The sequence below is a fragment of the Eschrichtius robustus genome, chromosome 10, assembly GCF_028021215.1.
Source record: "Eschrichtius robustus isolate mEscRob2 chromosome 10, mEscRob2.pri, whole genome shotgun sequence".
Taxonomy (NCBI): Eukaryota; Metazoa; Chordata; class Mammalia; order Artiodactyla; family Eschrichtiidae; genus Eschrichtius; species Eschrichtius robustus.
This window is the reverse complement of record NC_090833.1, coordinates 48,844,693-48,871,100: the sequence shown is the minus strand read 5'-3', so window position 1 is coordinate 48,871,100 and position 26,408 is coordinate 48,844,693. Positions and strand designations below refer to the sequence as shown.

The following is a 26,408-nucleotide window of genomic DNA, read 5'->3' as shown; positions in this document are numbered from 1 at the left end:
GAATATGGAGGGGAAAAAAGGAAATGGAAACATAGGAAGATAAATGTCTTCATCACAGTCCAAAATTTCACAGGTAATGCCTTTGGAAGGAAGGAAGATACCACATTTTTTGGCATCCCACATGCCTTTCAGCACAGCAAACATGGCTTCTTAGAATGAACACTGTTGGGACTGTCCACCCAGAAGCCTGGCCACTGAGATTGGGCTCCCAGAAGGATGAAGGAAGTTTCAACAAACTGTACCATCCTTGTTCCAAAGCAGTGTCCATCCTTCATCCCTTAATCCCTTTTTTTAGCAGCATTTGAAACAGTAGCGGAGCCTCCTACGAAATCCAGTAAGCTACTCAGAAGATTCCTTCTCTAAGCGCGTGTTTAAAACAGAAGTTGCTAGAGTAACATGTAATGTTGTATCTACATGGCATCCTCTTCTCTCTAACCCAGCATCAGGACCAAATTGCTACTTTTAAAATATACGGGACCAAAGCGCAACTAAGCTGTTTACCTGGCCTGTCCCAATGACCAGTGTTAACTGTTAAAAGCCCCTGCTTGTTGGTTGTAATTGATATTGACTCTGCCAGGGACCCAAATGTCTGTATAAGTTGTGCTAAGGTCTGGTTTGCCCTCAACCCTTTAATATTGCACCTGCCTCCTCTCTCACAGTGGAGTCTATGCGAGCATGTGGCACAGAAGGAAGCAGTTGTCTTATATTCATGACAAAGCACATTTTAAAAGTAGCAACGCGGGGGGATGCTTGAGGGAAACAAAGGACCTGCATCCTGTTTCAGTCATGGTTACAATCAGGTTGCATAATTTCTGAGTGTTTATACATTGTCCACGTGAAAAGGAGCACCCACCCTGCCACAGACATCCCTGGGTCCAGGTGGCCCTCTGCGCCCTCACACCACAAAACTAACATTTGCAGTCATTTGTCATCTGGGCATGGAAAAAGCCCCAGTGTCTATTCTTAAAGATTTTTCTTCTCAAATACATAGGAAAAACTAGTGGGTACATCTTTGCAGCAGAAATGAGCTTAGCATCATAGATAACCAGTCTTTAAAGATCTTTGTAAAAAGCCTGTAAGTTAAACTATTCATAGGCTGTGATTTTTCCTAGAAACTGAATACTTTCTTTGATAACATCTCTTGGCAGATAGATGGTAAAAATATTCCTCACTGGACATCTGCAACCAAGTTTTCCTACACCTTGGGGAGCAGAAAAGGGAGAGCATACTTTCCCTTTTTTTGTGGCCCACTATCTGGGAATTTCAGGGAGTTCTGATCAATACTCATTGAGAGAAAGCAGGAATGGCAGTATCATGGGTAGACAATGACGTTTGCAGTTAGAAAAAGTTGTCGTGCATGGGATTCTGCAGCTTGGACAAAGTCGTATAATTTCTCTGATCTTTGGTTTTCCTCATCTATAAAATGGGCACAAAAATAATGCCTGCCACAGAGTTGTTATCATTATTTAGGTACCAAGTTTTCACTTCAAGAACAGGGACCGGTCCTAGGTTGGCCTGGTACTAGAAGTTCAGATAAAGGTTTAGATGAGATTACTATGAAACTGCTGTAGCAGATCTGACCTAAATTGATTTCACTTTGCACTGGAGATGATATGCTCTCAGAAGGCCTGGCTGGCCACAAACAAGGTATACAGAAAAGCTATTTAACTTTCCTGAGCTTTTTCTATAACGTGAGGGTACCACAGCTACTTTGGAGGGTTGTTGTATTAATCAAAGCAAATGATTCAGAGAAAGCACCTGGCACATAGTAGGCACTCAGTAGGTAATAACAATGCTTAACCTTTATTAAGGGTTCATCATGTACCTGGAATTGCGCTGTATACGTATTATCTCCATGGAGCCGCACAAGAACCCCGTGAGGGAAGTACTACTATTATGTCCATTTTACCAATGAAGAAATTGAGTCAGAGATGCAGCAGATTAGAAGACAGAGTTTGAACGTGAGCAGTCTGACTCCAGAGTTCACACTCTTACCCACTCTGCTCAACTGCCTCTCCAAATTAGGTTTTATTGGTATTAAATACCCTAGATCTGGGCAGTGCCATCTGGGCTTGCCTGGGATGCCTTCTAGAGGCATGTCTGGGAACCAGTTCATACATGCACCTTTCCCCTCCTTATTTCCCCCTGCCAGTCCCCACAAGTGGAGTAATGAACACTCTGCTCTCTGTTCCTCTCTCCTTGGGGTCAAGGATTGAGGTGGGACATTAGGCAGACATCAGAATATGAGAAAGACGTAAAAGAAGGGGGGGATCATTATAACGGCTACCCCAAAGAAATGTAATCACACAGGACTCCCAACTTGAGAATCTGGGGGCCACAACAAATAGATTACACTTTTCAAGGGCACCTCCATTATTTCTCTCACTCATGGATCCTGGTTTCAACTTGGAAGGCCCTGGAAGGTTTACACAGATGGTGTGTAATAAGAATGACTGCATATGGATTGTCAACTTGTTTGTTAGTCTTTAAGTAAACTGACTTGTGTGCAGTTTAGCAACTAAATTACCTTCTCAAAGGTGAAAAGCTACCTCACTGTCAGCAAAGGGATTGAGGATCAGTTTCTATTTCTTATTATTAGCAAACTAACAGCTTCTCTTGCAAAGGCATAGAAAATTGGGAGGGGAGAAAATGTAAAAAAATCTTTCCATCATTCATAATTGAGTCGGATTCTCTTTTTGAGAATAAAAGCATAATACATAACAGGAAGAGTGCACGTATAGCACATGAATTAGGAATTCTACCAAATATCATGCATAATTTACTATGCTTTATTGTGGGCTTTGCTTTATTGTGCTTTTATTCAGTCTTCAGTGTGGATGGATATTAGATTTTTAAAATCATTTTCTTGGAGAAGGCATATTTGATGTATAATCATGATTTAACTTGTTCCCTAAACTAGTTCCCTTTTCCTTTGTTCAAAGGCTTTGAACTACTCTGTGTGAAGCTTTATACTTGGTTGCAACACCCAACTAAGTTAGCACAGAATGGCTATCCTTATTGTTAGAAAGCATGAAACAGTTTTGACATGCCATATTTCTAGCTGACCCTTTAACTCTCTTCTAACGCAAAACTTCAACAGCATGCCCTAAAATCTCTTCTTTCTAAATATGCTTTGGAGGGCTCATGTACTCTTAGAAAAGGTGGCTTCTATCAGCTCTTAGAAAATCACTTTTCTAAAGGCAGAACAGTCACATCACCATGACTGAGTTGGCAAAGGGCTATTTTCTTTCTTGTCTTTCTGCATTATCAGTCATGTGTGATGTGTAATAGGGAACTGTTTTTCAAAGGCTAATAATTAAAGGACATCTTATTCAAAACAAAAATGAGGACATTCACATTTCAAGAAAAGTATAATAATAACCCTCAAAGAATAAAGTACGTATGAATTTTGAAAGTCAAATGTACAGTCAATAAAGCATCAAAATAATTGGAACTGAAAAAAGAAAAAAAAATGGTTTCATTTAACAAGGTTTCAACTCTTTTTCACAAAGACTCTGCTACAAACATTAGTCTCTCAAACTTCTTTGACTCTTCCTACCACCCACTCCCCATTAGCTACAGAATTAAGACCTTCTCCGGGCAACATGATTTACAAGTACTTACATAGAGTATGTATTAAATCTGTCTACAGAAAGTCTCAGAAACTGCTATTGCAATCTACCCTTTAGCAGGGCAACTTAACAGGACACCAATCCAGTCCAGTAATTGCAAGATTAGAAAAAGCGTCCACTAACTTTATAGGAACAAATTACGAGCAAAACTTTACATCCCTCATTTTGAGACTCTCAGGTTTAAAAGGTACACTCTGCCCTAATCAGAACAAAACACCAAAGACCCCAAGGTACTGAATGCCTGTGTTCATTTTTACCTTTTGCTTTCCCTCAACATCTCCCTGGCATTCCCTGGGTCTTCCTCTAGATCCCCAGATCCAGTACTGGGAGGTTGAACAAGAAGAAAATGAGCTGAAATCATTTTACCTGAGCATTGACTCTGGGTGGTGGCAAAGGCAGTCCCACGAGCAGCTCTTGTTGCTTTCATTTTGCTGCGTCTGGGGCTGGTCATCCCGTTAATAATGCTCTTATGACCGCCCACTGGAAAAAAAGTCACTTGCCCTGCTCTTCCCCCAAGAGACGTTTCAAGTAAGCAATGAACTTGGGCAGATTAGCCCCTTGGAATGTGCTGCTTTGGGATTAGCCTCACTAAGAATCCCATGGACATTCCCTCGCAGCCCTCAAACACTGCTTGATTTGAACATCTAATCTGACGCCAGAAGAAAAACAAATCCCCGGAGAGATCGGATTTAACCGGCACAAGTCCTGACAGGCTCGCCCCCCTTTTCTTTTTCCATTTTCAGAGAGAAGGCTTGTGAAAGTGTGATAAGGTGTTCTGAGTTCTGAAAAGTTCAACTTTGGAAAGCAAATCCTTCTAAAGAAACAGTATATTAATGCTCCGAGTGGTTTGAACACACAAGCGGCATTGTTCATTCCTCCCCAAAGGATGGAATGATAGCATTTCTTTAAAGAGGAACTGCTAAAAACTCTGAATGTTTCAAAAGGATAGCTGGGTCCCTGAATGTGAGCCCAAGGAGAATAAAGTTGGGGTCTGTCAGTAACCTTCCACAACTTCTGAGATGTCAATAAATAATAATAATACAACTGATCACACTTCTTATCCTGCAGCCCCTCCCCCACTACTGTAACTGTGTGACTAGAAACCTACACTCCCCTGTTTCCCTATTAAAAAAAGATGAGCTGGGACTATTACAGCACATGGATGCAGGCTGAAAGCAGTGGCATTGTGATGTGTTTATCTGGGGCGGGTGGAGGGCAACTTAGAGGTTCTGGCTCACACAACACAAAAGGGCTCTTTCAAATATCTTCCAAGAATAAGTTTTTTAGATAATAGTAGTTCTTAGCTAGATAAGTGAACGAACTGGGGAAGAAGAGAGCTCAACTTTCAACAAGGCAAAAATACTTTTAAAGAAGTGACTATGTGAACACTTCACCTCCAAAAGACTTATCTTTTCTTGCAGATGGAAGTCAGAGCTGAGAGGTGTGTTCATCATCAACTCTGTGGGCTGTGAACCTCTGAGGGCAGTGTCATTTTGAGCTTCATTTTCCCACAATCTCCTCTCAAAGCACCTAGTATGTGTTATGTGGGCACTCCCTGAGAATCACAGTGGGAACTGGGTGACTTATTTCTAGCTTGGATCAGATCCATAGCCTTCTCCCTGCCTCTCTGCTGTTTCCAGGATGGATCTCTTTCAAACTCCCCCATCTTCTGGTCTCTCACTTACCAAGGTTTCCCCGGAGACAAGGGGCAACAAACTACTTAGTGACTTTCAACTGAGGAAACATTACAATAAGCAAAATGCAAATGAATCATCATCAGACTGAGCGTGAGCATTAAACATGAGATGGAGAAGTCCCTTTGACAGTCTTCAGGAGTTGGCTGCAGAATAATGCGTAGTGATGGCCTTCACAATGAGGATACCTATCCTTCTATGCAGCTGTAACACTCCTATGCATTTATTCTTAGGGAATCAACAGAGATGTGAGCACACAAAGATGTTCACCACAGCGTTATTTATAATTCAGAAAAATTGGAAACAAATGAAAATTAATGGGAGGCTAATTAAACTATGGTTCATGCTGTTTGATGACCACAATCAGGTTTCAGAAGACTATTTAATTACATAGAGAAATATACATTTTCACATTGTTATGTGAGAAAAGCAGGACAAAATTTTAAGTAGAGAATAATTACAAATTTTAAATAGATACAGAGATGATTGGGAATATACTAAAGTGGAAACTGTAGCTAATTTTTATTTTCTTCCTTTTGCTTTTTTATATTTTCCGAAGTTTTCTTCTGTAACCATATATTTATAGTCATGAAATTATATTCTATATGGTCAGAAGATTTCCAGATTTTTTTTTCCAGCTGTTAAGCTCGACCTTATGATAATGGGAAGTCATTAGGAAAGAGCAGTTCAGGAAGTGACGTACGAAGAGCTCAGTTAAAAGAGAGGGCTCAGTGGTTAATATTTGGAAAGGGAAGTTCTATAATGTACAGGATGAGTTTCCTAGCGTATAAAGGCTGGAGAGAGAGAGAGAGAGAGAGAGAGAGGAGCAGGGAAGGGAACAGAGAAGAGGAGGAGGAGGTGGAAGAAGACGGGGAGGGCTGGCTGACAGGCAGGCATCTGAGAGATACTGAGATCTGATATCTACTTCACTAGATACTACTTCAGTTCCTCATCTGACTTACTTTAAATCTTGAGTTCAATCAGATCCATACTGAGTCTTTTAAATATTGCCCATGTGTTTTTTTTTTTAAAGATTTATTGATTGATTGATTGATTGATTGCTATATTGGGTCTTCGTTTCTGTGCTAGGGCTTTCTCTAGTTGCGGCAAGCGGGGGCCACTCTTCATCGCGGTGCGCGGGCCTCTCACTATCGTGGCCTCTCTTGTTGCAGAGCACAGGCTCCAGACGCGCAGGCTCAGTAGTTGTGGCTCACGGGCCTAGTCGCTCCGTGGCATGTGGGATCTTCCCAGACCAGGGCTCGAACCCGTGTCCCCTGCATTGGCAGGCAGATTCTCAACCACTGCACCACCAGGGAAGCCTGCCCATGTGTTTTTTTTAGCCTTATTCTCTCTAGTCTTACTCATTTTTTGTTGCTGTTTTTCTTTTCGCTTATTTTTCCTTCCTAGAGAGAAATATTTGATAGGGAAAAGGATATGAGGCACCTTCTATGAACTTTACACCAAAGACAAAAATACTGCCACCAGAACCACGAGCATTCTGTCTATGTGAACTAGGAAGCCTGAGGTAAAAATCAGCACAGCATTTCTTTCATATGAGGTCACAGATGATCTTCAGGACTCTGATTTGAGAAGGTAATTAGTTCCAAAGAGACTTGTAGCTCTGGGCCACACTGTCCACACAGATCTTTTAAAAACCCTATGCATTACCCAACAATGCAACTTCAACTCCTGACAGGATATATCACCATCTTGTTTCAGATGTAGTTTAGAGAGAATATACTTTGAATACTAACAAGAGGAAACCACAAGTGTAATGCGAACTGTGGTTATTCTTCACTCCTATCTTCATGTAATGGCAGATTACCTTATTCTTCCAATTCATCGTTAAAGAAAAAAGATCACACTTGAATAGAATATACTAAAAAGTTCCCACTGGTACATAACTCAATTTTAAAAAATGAAATCAGATTTTCTACAAGTAGAAACTAGACTTTGACATGGATGATTTGTATTCATTTTTATAAAGATGTCCAAAGCATTCCTTTCTGTGATGTCCACATTTAATAACAACAATGACAACAAGAGCATGATATAGAGGAGGGGTCAGTAAACATTTTCTGTAAAGTGCTGGATGGTAAATAATTTAGGCTCTCTGTGGGTCACATGGTCTCCGTCACAACATTCAACTCTGCTGTTGCAGCACAAAAGCGCTCATAGGCCAGATATATAAACAAATGAGCATTGCTGCGTTCCAATAAGACAGGCAGTGGGCTGGAACTGGTGTGTACTGATCAGCCCTTGCTATAGAGAAAGGGGGTATGTCTGATGGGGCAGCAGGGGAGGGGGGTGACGGTCCTAAAAACCAGGCTTCCATGGCACCACCACTAGCTTGTCTTGGCTCTTCCTTAAGCATGTCAGGCAAGTTCTCAGGTACTTTTGCTTCTGTTGTGCCTTCTACCTGGACAGCTCCATCCTCAGATTGCCCACAACTTGCTCCATCAGCACATTAGGAACACCGACAGGCCCGGACACTCCATCTGAAGGCACACCTGTGTCATCATTCTCTACTCTGTAACTTCCCTCTCTTTTCCTCTTCACATTACCTTCACATTACCTAGCATTATGCCATGTGTTTACGTATTTATTTTTCACATTACCTAGCAGTATGCCATGTGTTCACGTATTTATTTTTTGTCTATTTCCTCCACTAGAATGTAAGTTCCTGAGGGCAGTGATTTTATTTTGTTACTGCTGTCACTCCAGCACCTAGAACTGTGTTTGGTACGTGGTCAGCATACAAAGGTGACTTAGGGACAACATTTGATTTACTTGTACATCAATTCCTCACCTGTAAGATGATGACATCAGATGGACCTGTGTTTCCCAGAGGTGGTACCCAGATGCATTTTTCTTTTAACAGTTGGATTTATAATAATATATAATATTTAAGCAATGGCTAAACCTGTAATTTAATAAATATTATTGCTTGGTGACATACATTTTCTTTTGTGGAGTTATGAAAAAATGAATCCACCCAAAATATTTAATAAATTAGATTAAAAATGATTTGTAGATAATGATGGTACCACATAAGCAAGTGAAGTTTGGGAAACACAGGACCAATTCCTCTTAAATGCCCCTTTGGCTCCTTGTTTTTATTCTAATGCATGAAAATAAATGTATTGTGTTCTCTAATATTCAGAATTGCCCTTGACCTATAAAGTAAAACAATGCCAGAGGAACATGACAAATCCAGCTGCCTCTGGAGCATAATACCACCAACATGGTTTTCCTAAAACAGTCAATCAGGATACCCCCTGGTCAATACCCTTCTTTAGCTCCCCAACCCCAACAAGATCAGATCAGTTCAGTATTTAAAACCTTTCAGGATCTGCCTCTGAAACTATCTGTTCAAATCTCTCAATCTCCCTCCAAATCTTTAAACACATTATGCTCCAGTACACTAGATTATTGATTATTTCCCTAATGCACCATGCTGTGCCACACTCCTCAACCTTTGAATATGCTGTCCCATTTGCCTGGAATGCTAGGTTCCTCCTTCTGTACTTAGCAAACACCTGTTTGTTCTTCCTAACTGCACAAAATATTGTATTCTTTGACAAGCTTGGCTGGCCACTGCCAGACAGAATGAATCACCACAACTACTGATCCACTTCCATACCTTGCTCACACTTCCATTAGAAGAAAAGTCATATAATTTTATAATTATTTGTTTTCATTTCAAGATTTATAATCACCCACTGCCAATTTCTGCTGCAAACACACAGTACTCTGGGTCTATCATGGCATAACTAGAGTTTCATAGCCTTGCCTAGGACACTCTCCTTCTGTTTCTATTTTTAACATTGTTTCTGCAGAAATATCAATTTCTCACTCCTAGTCAGTCATCTTTGGGGAATAATTCTTTGTGGGTTATTTATACTAAATTATTTTAATTACTATAATTAGTATATAATTATACAAATTATTTGTACTAAAATTCTCCTTATAGCCTCTAAACTTAAATCATATACACCTTAACATAAAGTTAAATTAGATTATATTTTTATCACTAGATTTGCAAAAAATTCAATAAATTATGCTTTATAATTATAACTGAAACATCTTTTTTCAGGAGGTCATGCTATGTAAATTACACTTAGAATACAGGCAGAATTTTATATAGATGTACTATGAATATATACTAATGTTAACCTCATAGAATTTTTGTGAACAATTTAAAAATATATTTCATGTTTCTTTGGAAAATTGTTTCATTATGAATCAGTTAATTATTGCTTGGCAATAATATATTACATTTATAAACTATTCTACAGTTCACAAATGCTTCCAAACATAGTATTTTATGCAATACTCACAATAACTCTGTAAGGTAGGTATTATAAAATTCCATTATTCAAATTAAAAACTGGGGTCTACAGAGGTTTAGTCTCATTCCTAAGTTGTACATCAGCTATTGGCTTAGCCTGATGGAGCCAAAGCCCTTGTGCTTCCATAGGGTACAGAGAACCCTGCATCCTCTATATGCTATGACTAACCTTAGGAATGCTGAGTCATCTTTTTCTTCTTTGTGGTGGGATAAGTGCATTTTAATCATTATGATCGTAATAAAAATATACACACTTCATCAAGCCTAAAAGACTGCTGAAAAATTGAAATGAGGACATAGGCTTCTATTTCAAAAGTATCCTAATTATGATCAAGGATTAGACATCTGTTTGAATATAATAGCTATTTCCATACATGGTGACATAAAAACTTAAAAGCTCCACACATACTTTTAGTGACTTCACTGCCTTCATTGACCAAAAAACATACCTACATTGGAGCCAGCTCTATAAAACCGGTGTACATCTTAGGAAGATAATAATAGGATAAACTTCACCCAGAGAAGTAGGAAATGAAAGACAAAATTATGACTAACAAAATTATAAGACTGAGATTTGACATATTCAAGAGCTAGAAAGTTTAAAATGATAGGTCATTTGTTAGAAAGCAGCATCAGTGTGACAATGCCAGTGTACAGCAAGTCACCGGGAGGGCTTTCTACATTCCTGGAGGCCGCATACATGGGAAATACAACCTTGTTTTCTGTCAAGTAAATGCAGAGCTGGGGCAATGTAATGTCATCCTTTAAGTCCTTAATTCTGTTTAGCTTTCACAATTCATTCCCACATCATTCTGATTTTGTCAGGAACTAAAGAAATGTGCTGAGTCATGAAATTGGAACATTCTATGTTATGTTGAAATGTGAAGTTTATGTGACAAATGATATCATAGATTCAGAGGCTGATTTTTACTTTGTTTGCCTCTTTTGCCCTGGAAGGATGAAGATGCTAAGAAGAAGGGGACAATGGATCAGTAGCTGTACTTCTATCTGTAATAGAGTTCTCAAATGAGGATTAACTGCTTAGGAAATCAGTCTCTCTCTCTCTCTCTCTCTCTCTCTCATTTTTATTATTTTTAGTTTCTTTATCATCAGTCCTAATTACCTTAAAGTATTTTGGGTACAGAAACAGACTCATCTTAATCAATGAGTGATTAGTTCAGTTCAAACTCTTCATCCTCACAAAGTACAGACTTAAATTTGGGGCAGGATTTTATTTCTGAAATCCTGATTTTCTTTATCCATTCAAAGGCAGAGCCTAGTGGAAGCATGACTGATTAGGGGTCCCAAGATATGCATCCTAGCCATGCCTTGTTGACCCCTAGTCGTGTAAACTTGGGGGAGGACTTAATCTTGGTGATCTCATGGTCAACCCCAGGTCTCAGAGCTGAGGATTCTGGGAATCAGAACCTGACAGCTTTGTTATTAGTTCCTCATTAATGTGTACAAAATAGATGTAGAGGTGTTTTCTTTTTTTAAATAAGAGGGTATTTTTATTTTAATTTTTACAAATTCATGAAATCACTATTCTTCTGAAAACAAACAAAAATGTAGCAGAGCACACAGTTTTGTGCTTACTGAGCACAAAGCACATAAGGAGATTTGAACTAATAAATAATCCCTGAAAGAATTCTCCCCAGACTCCAACCATTCTTAAGAATGCCCCTGGTTTAGCAATCTGGCACACGTGTCAAGTCCTAATTCTGTTTCAATAAGACTTCAAGTATTATTAAGACATTACTGCAATTAATTAATAACTTGACATTTCTATTTCTGCTATTGAGAGAGTTTTTAAGACCAGAACTTGGTGTTCTCTTGCCCTGATTCCCAACCAAATGATAAATCAAATCTCGATGGTCATTCCAGTCAGAATATGCAGAGTCTGCCCATGATTTGTAATTTTTCTTTAACCTAACAATCAAGAATTACTTAACTGGAGAAACTGAGGCCAAATCAATACCATTTTTATCATCAGAAGTAAGTTATAAGCAGATAGGTCCAGCGATGTAACTGTAAAGCTATTCCTATCTCTCTCTGGAAATGAAAAATTATTAGGTATTAAGTTAATGCAGCATAAATGTATTTCTGTCTGATAGCCATCTTTCTCTGTCAAATTACTAGATTGTTAGGTAGAAAATAAAGGCATCCACATAAATTCAGCCTCTGGTTATGTTGTACTAATGTGACAGTTTTAAAGTGGTTCAAGGTTATTAGCTTCCATATATTGCCAATGCCTTTCCTTACATACTCCCTACCAAAGCCTATATCTTTTTGATTTATTCTTACCTTAGTATGTTAATAAAAAAATTTCTCTGAAAGATTTTAGGTCCTGGAAGATACTAATACATTTATTAGCTTTCTTTAAATATATTAATTTAAATTTGATGCACATAGAAACGAACAAAAATTCAGAAGTAGGTGTAAAAAATGTTAGTAGGTAGTGCAAAAATATAGATTTAGTTTCCAAGTTGTATTCCATTGGATGGCAACGTGGTATTTTTCTCTTGTTTTCTTACCACCTCACCCTTACTCTGATGTAGAGAATTCCATTCTTTGGATATTTGATGCCAAAATGAAATTCTGATAGCAAAATTCTTCTGAAGGAAGCTATATTAGTAAAGCAATTTTTTAAAATGGACTGTGCTGGCTTTCTAATTTGTCCCTTTAATTCATTCTCCACCCAGCAACAAGAGTGATCATTTTTTTTCTTAATTAATAGACTTTCTTAGAGAAGTTTTAGGTTTAAAGAAAAATTGACCAGAAGTACAGAGAGTTCTCAAATATCCCCTCCCTCCACTTATCCCCATGGTTTCCCATATTATTTAACTCCTTGCACTGCTGTGCTACATCTGTTCCAAATGACGACCTGATACTGATATATTTCCATTAACTAAAATCCACAGTTTACATCAGGGTTCACTCTTTGTGTTGTACAGTTCTATGGTTTTGCCAAATGCATAATATCATGTATCCATCATAGCAGTATAATATAGAATAGTTTTACTGATGACCATTTAAAATGATGTATTAGCTCATGGCATTCCATCTCCCTTACCACAAATCACTCAGTGACTCCCAGAATAAAATCGAGATTCCTTAGCAGGTCTCAGAGGCCTTGCACAGTCACATCCCAACTCACTACCTAAAGCCATACCAGCCTTCTTTCAGATCTGCAACTTTTCCACATAAAAGAGATGGAAGAGTAAAAATGTCATGATAGAATTTACTCTTTAATTTGAATACTCCTTTTTGAGGGGATACAAATAACACTCATGACCTGGGTGGAGGGGGGTGTGGATGATCTGACGTCCGCATTTTGAATGTAAATTTTCGTAACACAGATTTGTTTAATTTGATAATGTAGTTTATTTTAAGATATCTGTTTGGCACATGAGAGATAAGTATGATAATGATTTTGGAAGTCATTAGTAAAGACGTTAATCACTGGAAAATCATGGAGCAGAGACCAAGTATCCCAATTCATTTGTTAATTTAATCTTCAAACCCTAAGTTTGCAAGAGATCTTAGGTCCTTTCTCCAATATTTAGTAGAAAACTAAGTAAGTTCTTCTGGTGAATGACACCTTGTTTCTAGCTGGTGAGATAACTGCAAAGGAAAATCATAAATACACACATTCACATGAAATTCCTGACTCTGGGATGCGATCCTTTTCATTAGAATACTGTCTGTGACCAGTCATTAAAACTGCCACTACAGGTAAAGGCATAAAATATACTATAATACTGACTTTCACTCACACACACACACACACCCAAAATAATAATATATTTCTTTTGTTCAAACAGGTATTTCTTTTCCCTTTTACTTTTTTCTTTGACATACTGATATGTATACTACTGTTAAATAGTGCTCTACCTGAGGCCATAGTAGATGAAGAACAAGGATGAAATATGAGACTCATATTAACATACATGTGTATGTGTTCTGTCTCTCTTCAGATCCTAATGTTAGTTATTTGAAAGTGAGTTATTATGAAAGTGGGCATGTATGTCTACAAATGTACAAATCTAATATTTCGCAGGAGAGAACCAAGTAGAGAAAACACCTTCCTGTGCGTATCAGTTCTAACACAGAAGTCTTTAAACAATCATTAAGCATAAGATGTAAACAGAAGCTTAGTCGTACAACTGCTAATTGTACTTCATTAAAGTTGATGCTACCTGGAGCTCTGACTCCAGCCATCACACGGAGGATTTGAAAACGGGCAATCAGAGTTGTATTCACTTATTTTTAAATGAATTCTCACAAGCATTCAAGAATATCTGTTGAACACGAAACTTGTACAAAGTTCTTTTAGTTGATGAGGTGGTACCAAACTTTACAAAGACCTCCTATCTGTTTTTAAGTTTATGCTGTGTTCTAGAGCAATGCTTCTCAAATGATTTGTGGTGAACGACCATTTTAAAAACTTTTTTCGATAGGTTACAAACTCATAGTTCTGTAAAATGCCATGAATTGATTATGCACTTGGATTTTGTGGCAGTGGCAAGTTGCTCTAAAAGTTTCCAAATGTTTACTCTCAATTTTGCTCTTCTCTCATCATTCACAAACAGTTCGTGAGCCAGCACCAGTCTGTGTACCGTAAGGCACTACTCGATGAGTAGTCCATGAACCAGCAGCATCAGGGAACCTGTCAGAAATGCAGATTCTTAGGCCCCACCCCAGACCTACTGAATCTGCATCTGCATTTTAATAAGATCCACAGGGGAAAAGCACTGTTCTGCAGGGAAATCAATCAGACGAATGAAAGATTACAATAACATTTAATAATAGCAATAATAGCAAACAGGTTTACAGCCCTTACAGTAAGTACGCATACACTGGTCTAATTATTTTCATATATCAACTAATCTGATCCTCATAACAAACCTGTGAAGTTAAGTGCTTTTATTATGCTCATTCTGCAGGTAAGGACACCAGACAGTAGAGATTAACCGTCTAGTTCAATGTCACACAGCTAGGAAGCAGAATGTAGGAATGAGAATAGCTTCAGGGACATGAGAGAAGTTGAGACTGACTGAGAGGGTGCTCAGATGTGGGAAGGGTCAACTTTGGACAGGACAGGTATTTGAGCTGGGTCTGGCACATAGCTGGCATTCCTAGCATACAGTAGGCACTTAAATGATTTTGGTTGCATTTCGCTGAGTTACATAACTTTTGTCCTTCCCTATTTCCATAGTTTCAGGGAGGTGGTTTCAATTTAATTACCTGTTCTCATAACTCTACACTTTTTTAGATTCAGCTCAAATTTTTCTTTCTTCTCCTATTTCCCCTGTTTCCAACTCTGCAGTGAAAGTGTTTGTTTCCTTCCTTGAGCTTCCCTATACTTTGTTCTTTCCTGGCCCATTAACACCTTCTGTCCTGACTAATAGTGTGCAGCTAGCCTACGTCCTCAGGCTCATGTAGGGAAGGGACCACATCTATTTACGTTTTTACCTTCTTCTTGAAACCCAAGTGCCTGGTACCTCAATAAACCTTTGTTAAAATAATATAAAGTTACCAAGAAAATAGATCGTTCGGCTGCGGGTGGAACATTCTTTTAGATATTCATTGCTCTCTATTTTCCTAACACGTTCTGCACCAGAACCTTAACATGAACTGTCAAACCTTAAAATATTAGCAGAATATAACTGTCAGACTTAAAGCATTGCCACTGAGTTGACTGATTACACTGATCACATGCCCACACACATCGTGTTTGTGCGCAGAAACACACACACACACTTTTTTTCTGTTGGAATCTGGTAGGCACACACCAAGTTCTACTTTTACCAGTTCTATATTACAAAAACATGCTGGAAAGCACTGAAAACGGAGAAATATATAAAAATGTAATTCATCTCCACCCTTCCTTTTGTTGGCATTATAGCTTGTTAGTGCATTTTAAGGACAATGGGTCCATAGATCATTCTTGAATGCTTGGACCTTCAAATTAATATTCTGTAGTCTAAGGATAAAAATCTTAGAAAAGTTCTGGATTGTCAAATGCTATTTTGGGGGTCTGCAGTCTTTTCTTAATGTCAGTAGATGTCATTATTTAAATTCAGCCATTTGTTAAATAGTATAATTGCCCATCAATTATGTTTTCCCACTGAATTTAGACACGTTATACCTCCCCTCTGCTCAAAAATTTTCAAGTCTTAGAAACTACAGGCTGATGGAGATGATCTGAAAAATAATTTTAGTCAGCATAATTCAAAATTATAGAGAGGATCAGAACTTTTACTACCTAGGTAGCTTTTAAATGACAGTCCTTGCTAGATTCTGTTTTACCCAGATAGAAAATTCTGCATTTTATACCTTAAAAAAATAAAACTATGCCAGTAGAATCCTAAACGGATAGATTTTAGTTGGCATTTGCATGTGTGTGCCCTGGACAGGTTTAAATGATTAATTAGTCCATAAAATTGAGGACAAAATCCTGAAATGCTTTGTTCAGTTATTTTTATGGCTCCCTTTCCTTGCTCTTAGGTGCACAAATCCTACCCTCATCTGTACTGCTCATTATTTAACATTTAAGACCTAATTGATGAGTTCCTCATGGCACTGTTACTATCAACTTGAGTTTCTGTGCCAGACATCAATACAAATCACTTGGAGAATATCTATGTGAATCCTAAACCACTCAATTAGTGATTCTGTTCTAACAGTCCTCCCTTACCTGGACTGCTTAGCAAAAGAAAGAGGAATGAAATGGTAGCCTGCTGGTGTTCCCCTCTATGACTGGGGACAAAGCATTCCATTGCCTCCGTTTCTCCTTTTGCAAACCTAAAGAATACTTCTCTTATTACCTCGCAAGGGACTGTGGTCTGGATTGATAACATGATGACAACCTTGGATTCTTTGAGTGTCATATGAAGACTTGTTACACAGAATGCTGGCTTGCTGTATGCAGAATAGAACATTCTTTTTAAGCTTTCTTTTTATGGTAATAGGTGGTTGAATTTAAGCAGTTCTAAATTACATTCTTGCTTGACTTATACCTAAATGTCAATTTTCTCTGGATTAAAAAAAGCACTATATGAATTCATGTGACAAAACACACACACACAACACACACAAACACAACCAACTATTAGGAATTTTCTAAGATTTAAGTAACATGGAATTTGATTACACAGTGCATTCTGGGGCTCAGCCACAGCAGGCTGCAGATACCAGGCAGGCTGATTATGACTTAAGCATTGTTTCAATGTGATTTTGCAAAGGATTTCATTTAATGCAGATTAGTAAGTTTATTAAGCTGTTGATAATTGAAGCCTCTTAGGTTCAGTAGGTACCATCCAGCGAGGTAGATTAGTGGGGTTTAATTTGTTGCTCTCAAATAGCAAACAAAGACTTAGCAGAATAATTACATCTCCTCTGTGGACTAATAAAAGGCGACATCACATTGGTGCTTTTGGCCATTTCTGCATTTCTGCAGTTTCTTTTAGAGCACTGCCTTTGGAGTTTCCCGCATCTCTCTCAAGTGACATCAAAACCCATCACCTGTGAATTATGTTACTTAGAAATTAAGGTTAGTTACATGAAATGTGAGCCACAAATGGAAATATTCACTTTAGAGCAAGCTGTGCTCTCTCTACCTTAGTCAGAACTTTTCCACTATTTCCTAAAATTTTCTGTCTACCCCCTTGTCCAGATTATAAGTACCTCAACGGTGGGGGCCGTGTCTCTCATCTGATTCCTTAGCAATTAGTACCATATCTGGCATATTGAGGCACTCAGTCTGTTTGCCTAACAAACAATGAATTATCTTAAATAATCAAAAGTATGCTCTAAAAATAACATTATCACCAAGTTTTCCAGTTCTAGGAAGTTAGTCTTAGCCAGAGTATAAAGTTGCTGTGTTAGCCAAAAGACTAAGAGTCAACATATGAAAGAGATTGTACGAAAGAGTAAAATGATGATTTATTACCCAATAGATTCTTGGACACACAGAGCATTCAGCCTGTTAGTCGACTAAATAAATTAACTTAGTGTCTTGACATGACCCAGTCCTCACTTTAGTTGATTTGGTTACATGCGTTTGGTGTCATCACAACATGAAGAGACAGAGGCCTCATTCCTCTGGGACTCCTAGGTCTGCCATATTTCTAACAGAGTCACAAACCAGACAGTGAAAAATGCTATACTGGGGGGAGCTGACATAAATAACATTTCTTAACAGGAAATGCCAAAGCTGTTTGGAATGGTTAGAAATAAGTTTCTAGAAATAATCTTGGTATTCTTTCTCTTCCATTCCTGGATATCAGATTATTAGCAAGACTGCAGGTGTGGAGACTCAGGCCTTAGGAATCACTGCTGGTTTGTTTTCTCCACTGGCTTTTCAGCTACTTTTTTTTTTCAGAATGACACCTGAACTTCAAAGTTAGTGAGACATTTTGAGTATTCTGGAACATAGCACCTTCCTCAAAATTAGTTTTAAACTTAATCCCACTCCTATGTCTCCCACTTCATACTATTGATCACATGAGGTCTACCTTGACTTACTGGTAAAATTCTCCCTTGCAAGTGACTTTGCAAGGATGTTTGGCTGCAGGCCATGGCAACTGTTCCCAATGACTTCACAACATCATAAAGAGCAGAGAAGAATGAAACCTGATTCTGGTCCTTCATTTGAGTGAGTGGTGACTTTGTTTTAGACTGGGTACCGTTTAAACCATGGACCCATTCCTCAAGACAACATCCCTAGACATATATGTTCCCTATAACACTTAATACGATAGTAACAAACCTCAAAAGGATAGATATATAAGAGTGCTAAAGCAGGGATTATAAAGAAGTACTCAAACCAGTGTGCTTCCTAGAGATCTCAGTTAGTGCCTGCCTGTCCATATGTAGCCATTTTTATCGTGATACCATATCCTCACCTACCCCCCCACCATGGTCATAACTGAAAGACCAGTGGACGAGTGGTGGTGCCTGACATCACAGCAAAAAAGTCATAGGCTGTCCACTACCTTTGACTTATGAAGGACCCCAAAGAGAAGTTGATCAATCATAGTCCTTTTCTTGGAAATCTGAACTTAGAAACTCAGAGAAAATGAAGCCAGGAACCATGGGGAACTAATGCAGAGAAGTCTTGAGGCAGAGAAAGTTCCAACTAGGTAACAACACTTAGGTATAAGTAGAAATTCAGAGAGGGGAACATGTGCATTATCAGAGTACTCCATAGTGCCTGTGCAGTTAGAAGTAGAAACGCTGTGTATGAGAGAGAAACAAGGTAGCCCATGAAAGACAGAGAGATGGGGAGAGTAGTCCTGCTTCCTGATGATTTTCCCATTCCAATTCTAGTCAATTTCTAGGCTCACAATAATTTCCTCTTCCCTAACATGACTTGAGTGATTCTCATTAGAACAGCTAGGAAAGGTAACAATAAAATCTTATGAGCCAAAAGATACCAAAAAACCTTATTTTTTCATAGTTCACAGATCCAACTCTCAAGTGCTGTGTCTCATTTGCTCTACCTGAGCTCCATGTTGGGAGAAACTGACATTCAGAGAGGGAGATAGGACTTGCTCAAGGTCACACCACTAGCAACCAGCAAAAGCAGAATTAAAGCCAGCTCTTCTGATCCAGACACCTGTGCAATCCAGTCTCATCACACTGCCCCCTCCACATGGAAGGCAGAGTCAGCTGGCATCTAAAACAGAGTATTTTCATCTCTGAAAAGGGGCTGATTTGTACGACAAGTACAGAGAGGCTGACGCATTCTGCTTGTATCAGGGACATAATCCTAGTTGTTATTTTGCTTTTGGAAACAGTTACAGTGTTAGCTCTGACATCCATGAGTCTTGGATGTCCCAACATTTCCCTTACTGGGATTCATCTAAAGGAACTTAATGGGTGGGCCAAAATGTGCCTTCGGTATTTTAAATAAAAATAAAAGACACATTTCTCATTTTCACTAAGAACTTTATTGAACAACGTATTCACCCTTTTGTTCCACTACCTTCTGCCATTTTTCAGGCAACTTCATAATTCCATCTTTCCAAAACTTTTTATCTTTTTGAGCAAAGAACTGTTCCAGGTGCCTTTTACAGTCTTCCTGGGAATTGAAATTTTTTCCATTAAGAGAATTTTGTAAAGACTGAAATAAATGGAAATCCAAAGGTGCAATGTCTGGTGAATACAGCGGATGAATCAGAACTTCTCAGTCAAGCTGTAACAGTTTTTGCCTGGTCATCAAAGGAACATGCAGTCTTGGCGTTATCCTGATGGAAGATTATGCATTTTCTATTGACTAATTCTGGACATTTTTCATTGAGTGCTGCTTTCATTTGGTCTAACTGGGAGCAGTACTTGTTCAAATTAATTGTTTGGTTTTCTGGAAGGAGCTCATAATATAGGACTCCCTTCCAATCCCACCATATACACAGCATCACCTTCTTTGGATGAAGACCGGCCTTTGGTGTGGTTGGTGGTGCTTCATTTCGCTTGTCCCACAATCTCTTCCGTTCCACATTATTGTACAGTATCCACTTCTCATTGCCCGTCACAATTTGTTTTAAAAATGGAACATTTTCATTACATGTAAGTAGAGAATTGCATGTGGAAATACAGTCAAGGTTTTTTTTTTGCTTATGTGGAACCCAAACATCAAAGCGATTCACATAACCAAGCTGGTGCAAATGATTTTCAACGCTTGATTTGGATATTTTGAGTATGTCGGCTATCTCCCGCGTAGTATAACGTTGACTGTTCTCAATTAATGTCTTAATTTGATTGCTGTCAACTTCAACTGATCTACCCAACTGTGGTGCGTCATCCAGCGAGAAATTTCCAGCACGAAACTTCGCAAACCACTTTTGACGTGTTTGATCAGTCACAGCACCTTCTCCATACACTGCACAAATCTTTTTTTTTGCGTTTCAGTTGCGTTTTTGCCTTTCTTGAAATAATAGAGCATAATAGGCCAAAAATGTTGCTTTTCTTTCATCTTCAATATTAAAATGGCTACACAAAAATTCACCAATTTTGATGTCTCTTTTAAAATGCACACTGATATGACAGCTGTCACATACAACCTAACAAAATTGCTTCGAATGAAGTTAAAGACAACTAAGTGCTACTAAAGCCATCTTATGGAAAAAACTGAACGAACTTTTTGGCCAGCCCAATAATTCTTGGCATTTGGGTAGTTGTTTTCTTGGCTATATTGAAAAACATATTTTGGGGATCTTAAGAAATCTAGGGACATGTATTTACAGTGAGATTCATCCCCTTTCAGTCTCCATCCTTTGCTGTTGTTCGAAATGAAGAGCTTCCTAGGGCGTTTTCCTGTATTAGGGGTGGTTTACAATGATCACTTGCAGGGACAACGCCCACATGCAAACTCTTTAATTTGCTTTTTTACAACTTATTTTGTACATTCTTTCTGTCTTACAAAAGTTGTGCTAATTCACTGAGGATCCTTTGGAAAACAGTTACACAAAGAGAAGAAAATATACGTTACCTCTAATCTTGACTCCTACCCACAGAGAACTCTGATAGCATGTTGGCATATGTTCTTGGTGGAAAAGTACAGGATACCCCAGAAGCCTACAAGGCAAATGTCTGATTTCTCCCTGGGATGCAATGACCTGGTGAAAGCATGCAGAACTGAATTAACCATTCATCTGAGAATGTGCTGATCAGGCATGTGAGGGCAGAACTAGTGATGGCCCCAGCATGGGGCAGAGTGTGCATGTGGCATGTGGCAAAGGTGCTCCTTATTACAGGAGAGATGTGGCATTTTATACAAATACCCCAAATAGTTCCTGTATACAGAGGACACAGCTATGCCTTTGTTTTTGCAATATCCTAAATATGGTTGATTTATATCCCTGCTTCACAGAGCTGGGGGACATGTATTTTGCTAATTTAAGTGATTAAAAAAACTAGGATAATCTTGGAGATAATTATAAGCATTCTGATGTATTAGAAAACAAGTTTAAGAATCAATGACTTGAAGTGGAACTCCTGCTAAAAATTGTTCCAGGAGTTTGTGGAAAATGTACATTATGGTCCCTTGTTCATAGATTATGCATCTGTAGGTGATAGTGGGTCTCCAGCATCCCAATTTTTAAATAATAACCACAGTTAGTTCCGTGAACTACTGTCTGAGCAACACTGCTAAGATTTCCTCTCGGCCACTGGTTGGCATCTGAGTTTCTCGAAGTCGGCTATTTATGTTTATTTGCAAGATGCCAAACCCACTGCCACTGCCTTGGTTAGGTCCTCTCTCTCACTCCAACACCATTACTCTAGGTTTCCTAACAGGCCTCTCTGCTCCCCACTCTCTCACCCTATTCCATCCTTCACAGTGCCATAAAAAATATCTTCTTAAACCAGAATTCCTCAACCTCAGAACTGTTGACACATGGGGCTGAATAATTCTTTGCTGGGTGTGGGTACTGTCCTGTCCTTGTAGGATGCTTAGCAACATCTATGGGCTCTACTCACTAGAAACCAGTAACATCCCCATCCCTGGTTGTAACAACCAAAACTGTCTCCAGTCATTGCCAAACATCCCTTTGGGGCAAAACAGACCCTGGTTGAAAACCACTGCTCTTAAACCTTAGGTCTCTTCTTCTATTGTCCAAATGTTTTACCATGGCAATCAAATACCTATGTGATCTGCCTCCAAAACAGGCTTCCAGCCGTGCCTACTGCTAAACTACTCAATGATCCTCGCTCTTCACCGAACTAGGCCATTCTAGTTTACCCAATATCAAGAACCATTGATATTCACAACTCTGTACATTAGCTTCTGCTTTTTCTCAAGCCTTAAGCATCCTTTTCTTTTTTTGCTTGCTTTCCCAGGAAAACCTGACATCTTCAAAGCTTAGCTTAAAATAAACCTTCTCCAAAGTTTTCTTGATTTTCCTAATTATCTCCACTCCTTCCTTGTGTCTACTAGTTTTGTTTTTTTTTTTTTTGCCTCTATCTAGAGCTTATTCATTCAGACTTGTCCCACAACCAATTTTTTGCCCATCTCTTTCCCTCTCAATTGCAAAGACCAGAACGTATTTCTTCCCAACTCATTAGCACTGAGCATAGGGAAAGCACAAGTTGGCCCTTAATAACTGCGCAAATGAATAAAAGTGACATTTAAAGCACACTACAGAGAATAAAAGTTTTTTAATCTATATGTTATAACTGACTCACCAAGAATGATGGAAACAAAATTAAATGTGTGTGCTATAGACCTACAGCATTACACTTTAAGTCAGGATATTAGCCATCAACATTTTAGAATATTTAATTTGCAGTAAGTCCTTAACTAAAGTTAAGTTAAAATCAGTAAGAAAAAGTGACCAAACTACTCATAAGCAGCCCAAAATTAAACAAAACCAGTCCCAAACCAACACATGAGCAATGTTCACTTTAGTGTTTTCCTGCTTTTAATAGATATAAATTATACCTCAAATCACCTTTGAAAAGCATTGATTCAGTAGGTGCTATGTTAGCATCTTTGGTAGAATTATTACAAAGGGAACTCCCAAGAAGTTCTAGGTTTTAGGAATTACTCTATTAATGGATTAACAATCACAGTAATTTACAACAGTTAGCTTGTCTCCATTCTCCCCTCATTGCCCTGTGTGCTTACTTTATGTTGTATAACAAATGCATCTAGTTGATCCTAAACATCCAATCTCAGCCCAGATCTAAAGCGCCTATTTTGACCACCTTAGCTACCCTGAACTCAGAAGGAGGAGATGGGGACAACAGCTCAAGGGTGAAATGAGGACTACTGAGGAAGATGGTGGTGGTGGAGGTCCTTTGAGAGTTTTTCTTTTTACCTATAAGGTGTCTTTATCACTAATAACTGGGAGAAGACAAAACCAAAACAAAGTTTTAAAGGAGAGTCATTCTTCTAAATGGAAATCTGTAATTGCATTCTACCTAAGTTTACCAATATATACTACCTAACTCCTAAGCTATTTGGAGTTCTTTCTTATCACCTGTGCCCAAGTGATCAGGCTCCTGCTTAGAAAGAAAGGGGTCTGAGGATATGAATTCAGGTGACTTAGTTTAGATTGTTCCAGGTCTTATTAAGTCCAAATTGTGTCACATCTATACGTAGTTTTCCTCCTAATTTCAATGTTGAAGTTACAAAAGGAAAATGGAAGATTATTTAAGTGTTGGGAAGATCTTCAAAGAGCTAATTATTCACTGTCTACATTGTTACTCATCTAAAGTGCTAATAAAACTTAGTGAGAAACAATATAAGGAATATAAATATAAAAATGCGTTCTCTTCCATTTTTAGAGCATTTTAGAATATACAGTGATGCAAATCTAATAGGTATAATTTTATACTATAATATTCATGTCAATATAGATGCCTTCTTTTTATGAATTATTACAGAAGAGAGTTTTCCTGAATATCTGAAATGACAAGAATAAACTTCTGGCAGGAAACTATAAGTTTCCCATTTCAGTAATTTTAATTCTTCTCATTTATGTTACATGTGGGTGAGCGAGGCAGCTCATACAAATCTCATATTTTATTGATATCTGGTTTTCTGTGTGTTTCAACATCTGTTTTTCAACTATCAATCCATTTATTCCTTATCACCAGACACTGGTTTGCTCCATTTTATCTATGTACATAAACACAACATATTTAACTCTCATATGCAAGAAGACTTACATTTGGGCAGAAGCACAGATATTGTAAAGGTCTATGAAGTACCGTGTTCCTTTCCCATAACCATCATATGAAGAAAAATAATGTCAACAACTGTGCAACTGCAGTATGACAAGTGTGAATGCCCTAATTGGTCAACTGGACCAGAATGATGAGTTGTTATTTTTTTTTAAACCGATGTCACTTCTAATCTATTACAATGGGAATGAACAGCCAAGCAGCCTATTTCCCACGGATATCTTCAAAGCTCTACAGATTGCCATTTGAACCATTCTTTAATTGCATCTGGCACAGATTGTAGCATGCTCCATAGAACCAAGAAGGCATATTAACAAGATTTGGCTTTCCCCAAATCACTATAATGATGAGGCTTTATATCACTAAAGGAAGCTTAGCTTCAATCTTTACTATGAACTATTATAACCACTTAGCACATAGTAGTTGCCTGAAAACTTGAATTTTTATAACAATATTTTCATTTTTAAAAATTTCTTATTGGGCTAATAGGAGTTAAGAGAGTACGTTTTGCTTTTTTTTGTGTGTGTGTGTGTGTGTGGCTTATCCAATCTTAGATGTAAAATTTTCTGCATAATTAAGATAAAACTGGAAATAACCAGATAGTATATATTCTCCAAAATTTTTCTCAGAAAATTTCTCTGATTAGGAGATTTTATTTTTGAATTTATTTTGCCATTGACAAATACATGTTTTGCTTTCAACTTCTGCTTATTGTCTTACCTCCACTGTTAATGTACATTGCATACCATTTTAAAAAATTCCCGTGATAACTGGAAGGACTGGATGTACCTTACCCTCCCCTTCTAAGGTCGTGACAATTCACTAACATTTTTGTCCAGCTACTTTGGCTCAGCAGAGACACTGACTTGACCCCTGGGCCTAGGATGAGAAGAGGAAGGAGATATGGTTCCCTTTGGGCTGACCTTTGCTTAAGTTAAGGAGTGATGATGTCTGTTTTGGAATGGGAAGAGACTGAATCAATAGCTCTTCTGATCAAACATGGAAGATTGAATATATGCAGTTTTCCTGGTTCTTCTTAAATATTCTCCTACAATGACAGTAAAGGAACAACAACAAAGGCATAGCCTATGAGGACAGGAGCATGGAGAAGGAAGTGGGAACACATGAAGGATGTCAACAACATTTTTGGAAGCTTCAAAGTAGATGAGTGGTAACTGATTTAGCTGATGAGGGACTCTTCCAAGCTAAGGGACTGGAAAGGGTGGCATAAGCCAACAACAAAGAAGCTGATTCACTCTGCTGAACCTCAAACAGGCTTAGAAATAGAGGCATCGGGGTATTTTTGAAGGCTGGGATGTGGGTGGGGTTGTGAGGCCAAGCCCACAGGGATAATTAGTTGAAAATATTTAAAAGAAGGAGCCAAATTTCCTCCTCCACTCCACAGAGCCAGGAAACTGCCCCTGTCCCACCCAGGCAGAAGACCAGAGGTTTACTCTTTTGAGAAGTTGAACCTCAGAGGATTGGGTTCTGGGGCAGAGCTGAAACAAGGCATGAGGCACCAGACTGAAAACAAAAATACTGAGTGAAAGTGTACAAACAGACCAGTGAGATCCCAGAAGTTCCTTACCTCTCTCAGCTACACATGCGCAGACTGGCTGAATATCCTCACCACCCTCCCTGATCACTCTTACTCCATTCTGTACCCACTTTTAGGCAGGACACTGGAGGACTTTCCTTTGGAAATACTAAAGAGCACCAAACAGAGACCTAATGATCTTGATTTGGGGAGGGGCTCTCCCAACAAAATATTGGGTACCCACTGAAAAGGCCATCAGTCAAAAAAATCCCACCTCAGTAAAAAGAATTTCCAATTTGCATTTTAGTGTCTCAGTGTTAAATATAATAACAGCCAAGGGTTACCAGGACTTGAAGAAAGCCTCTAATATGAAAGACAGAGACCATCGAAATCAACAACAAAGGAAACAGTGTTGAGAACAAGGAGAATGGGTATAAACAATAGTCTCAGAGAGATAAAGAAGCCCCATGCATGAAAGGAAAGAGATTATAACAAAGGGCATT

General features: G+C 38.5%; 1 protein-coding gene across 18 annotated transcripts in view; it reads right to left on the bottom strand.

Moving 5' to 3' along the window:
• The window catches only part of TRPM3 (transient receptor potential cation channel subfamily M member 3), an 829,755-nt gene that overhangs the window by 251,625 nt on the left and 551,722 nt on the right, over positions 1–26,408 (bottom strand). The gene's annotated exons all lie outside the window — the stretch shown is intronic.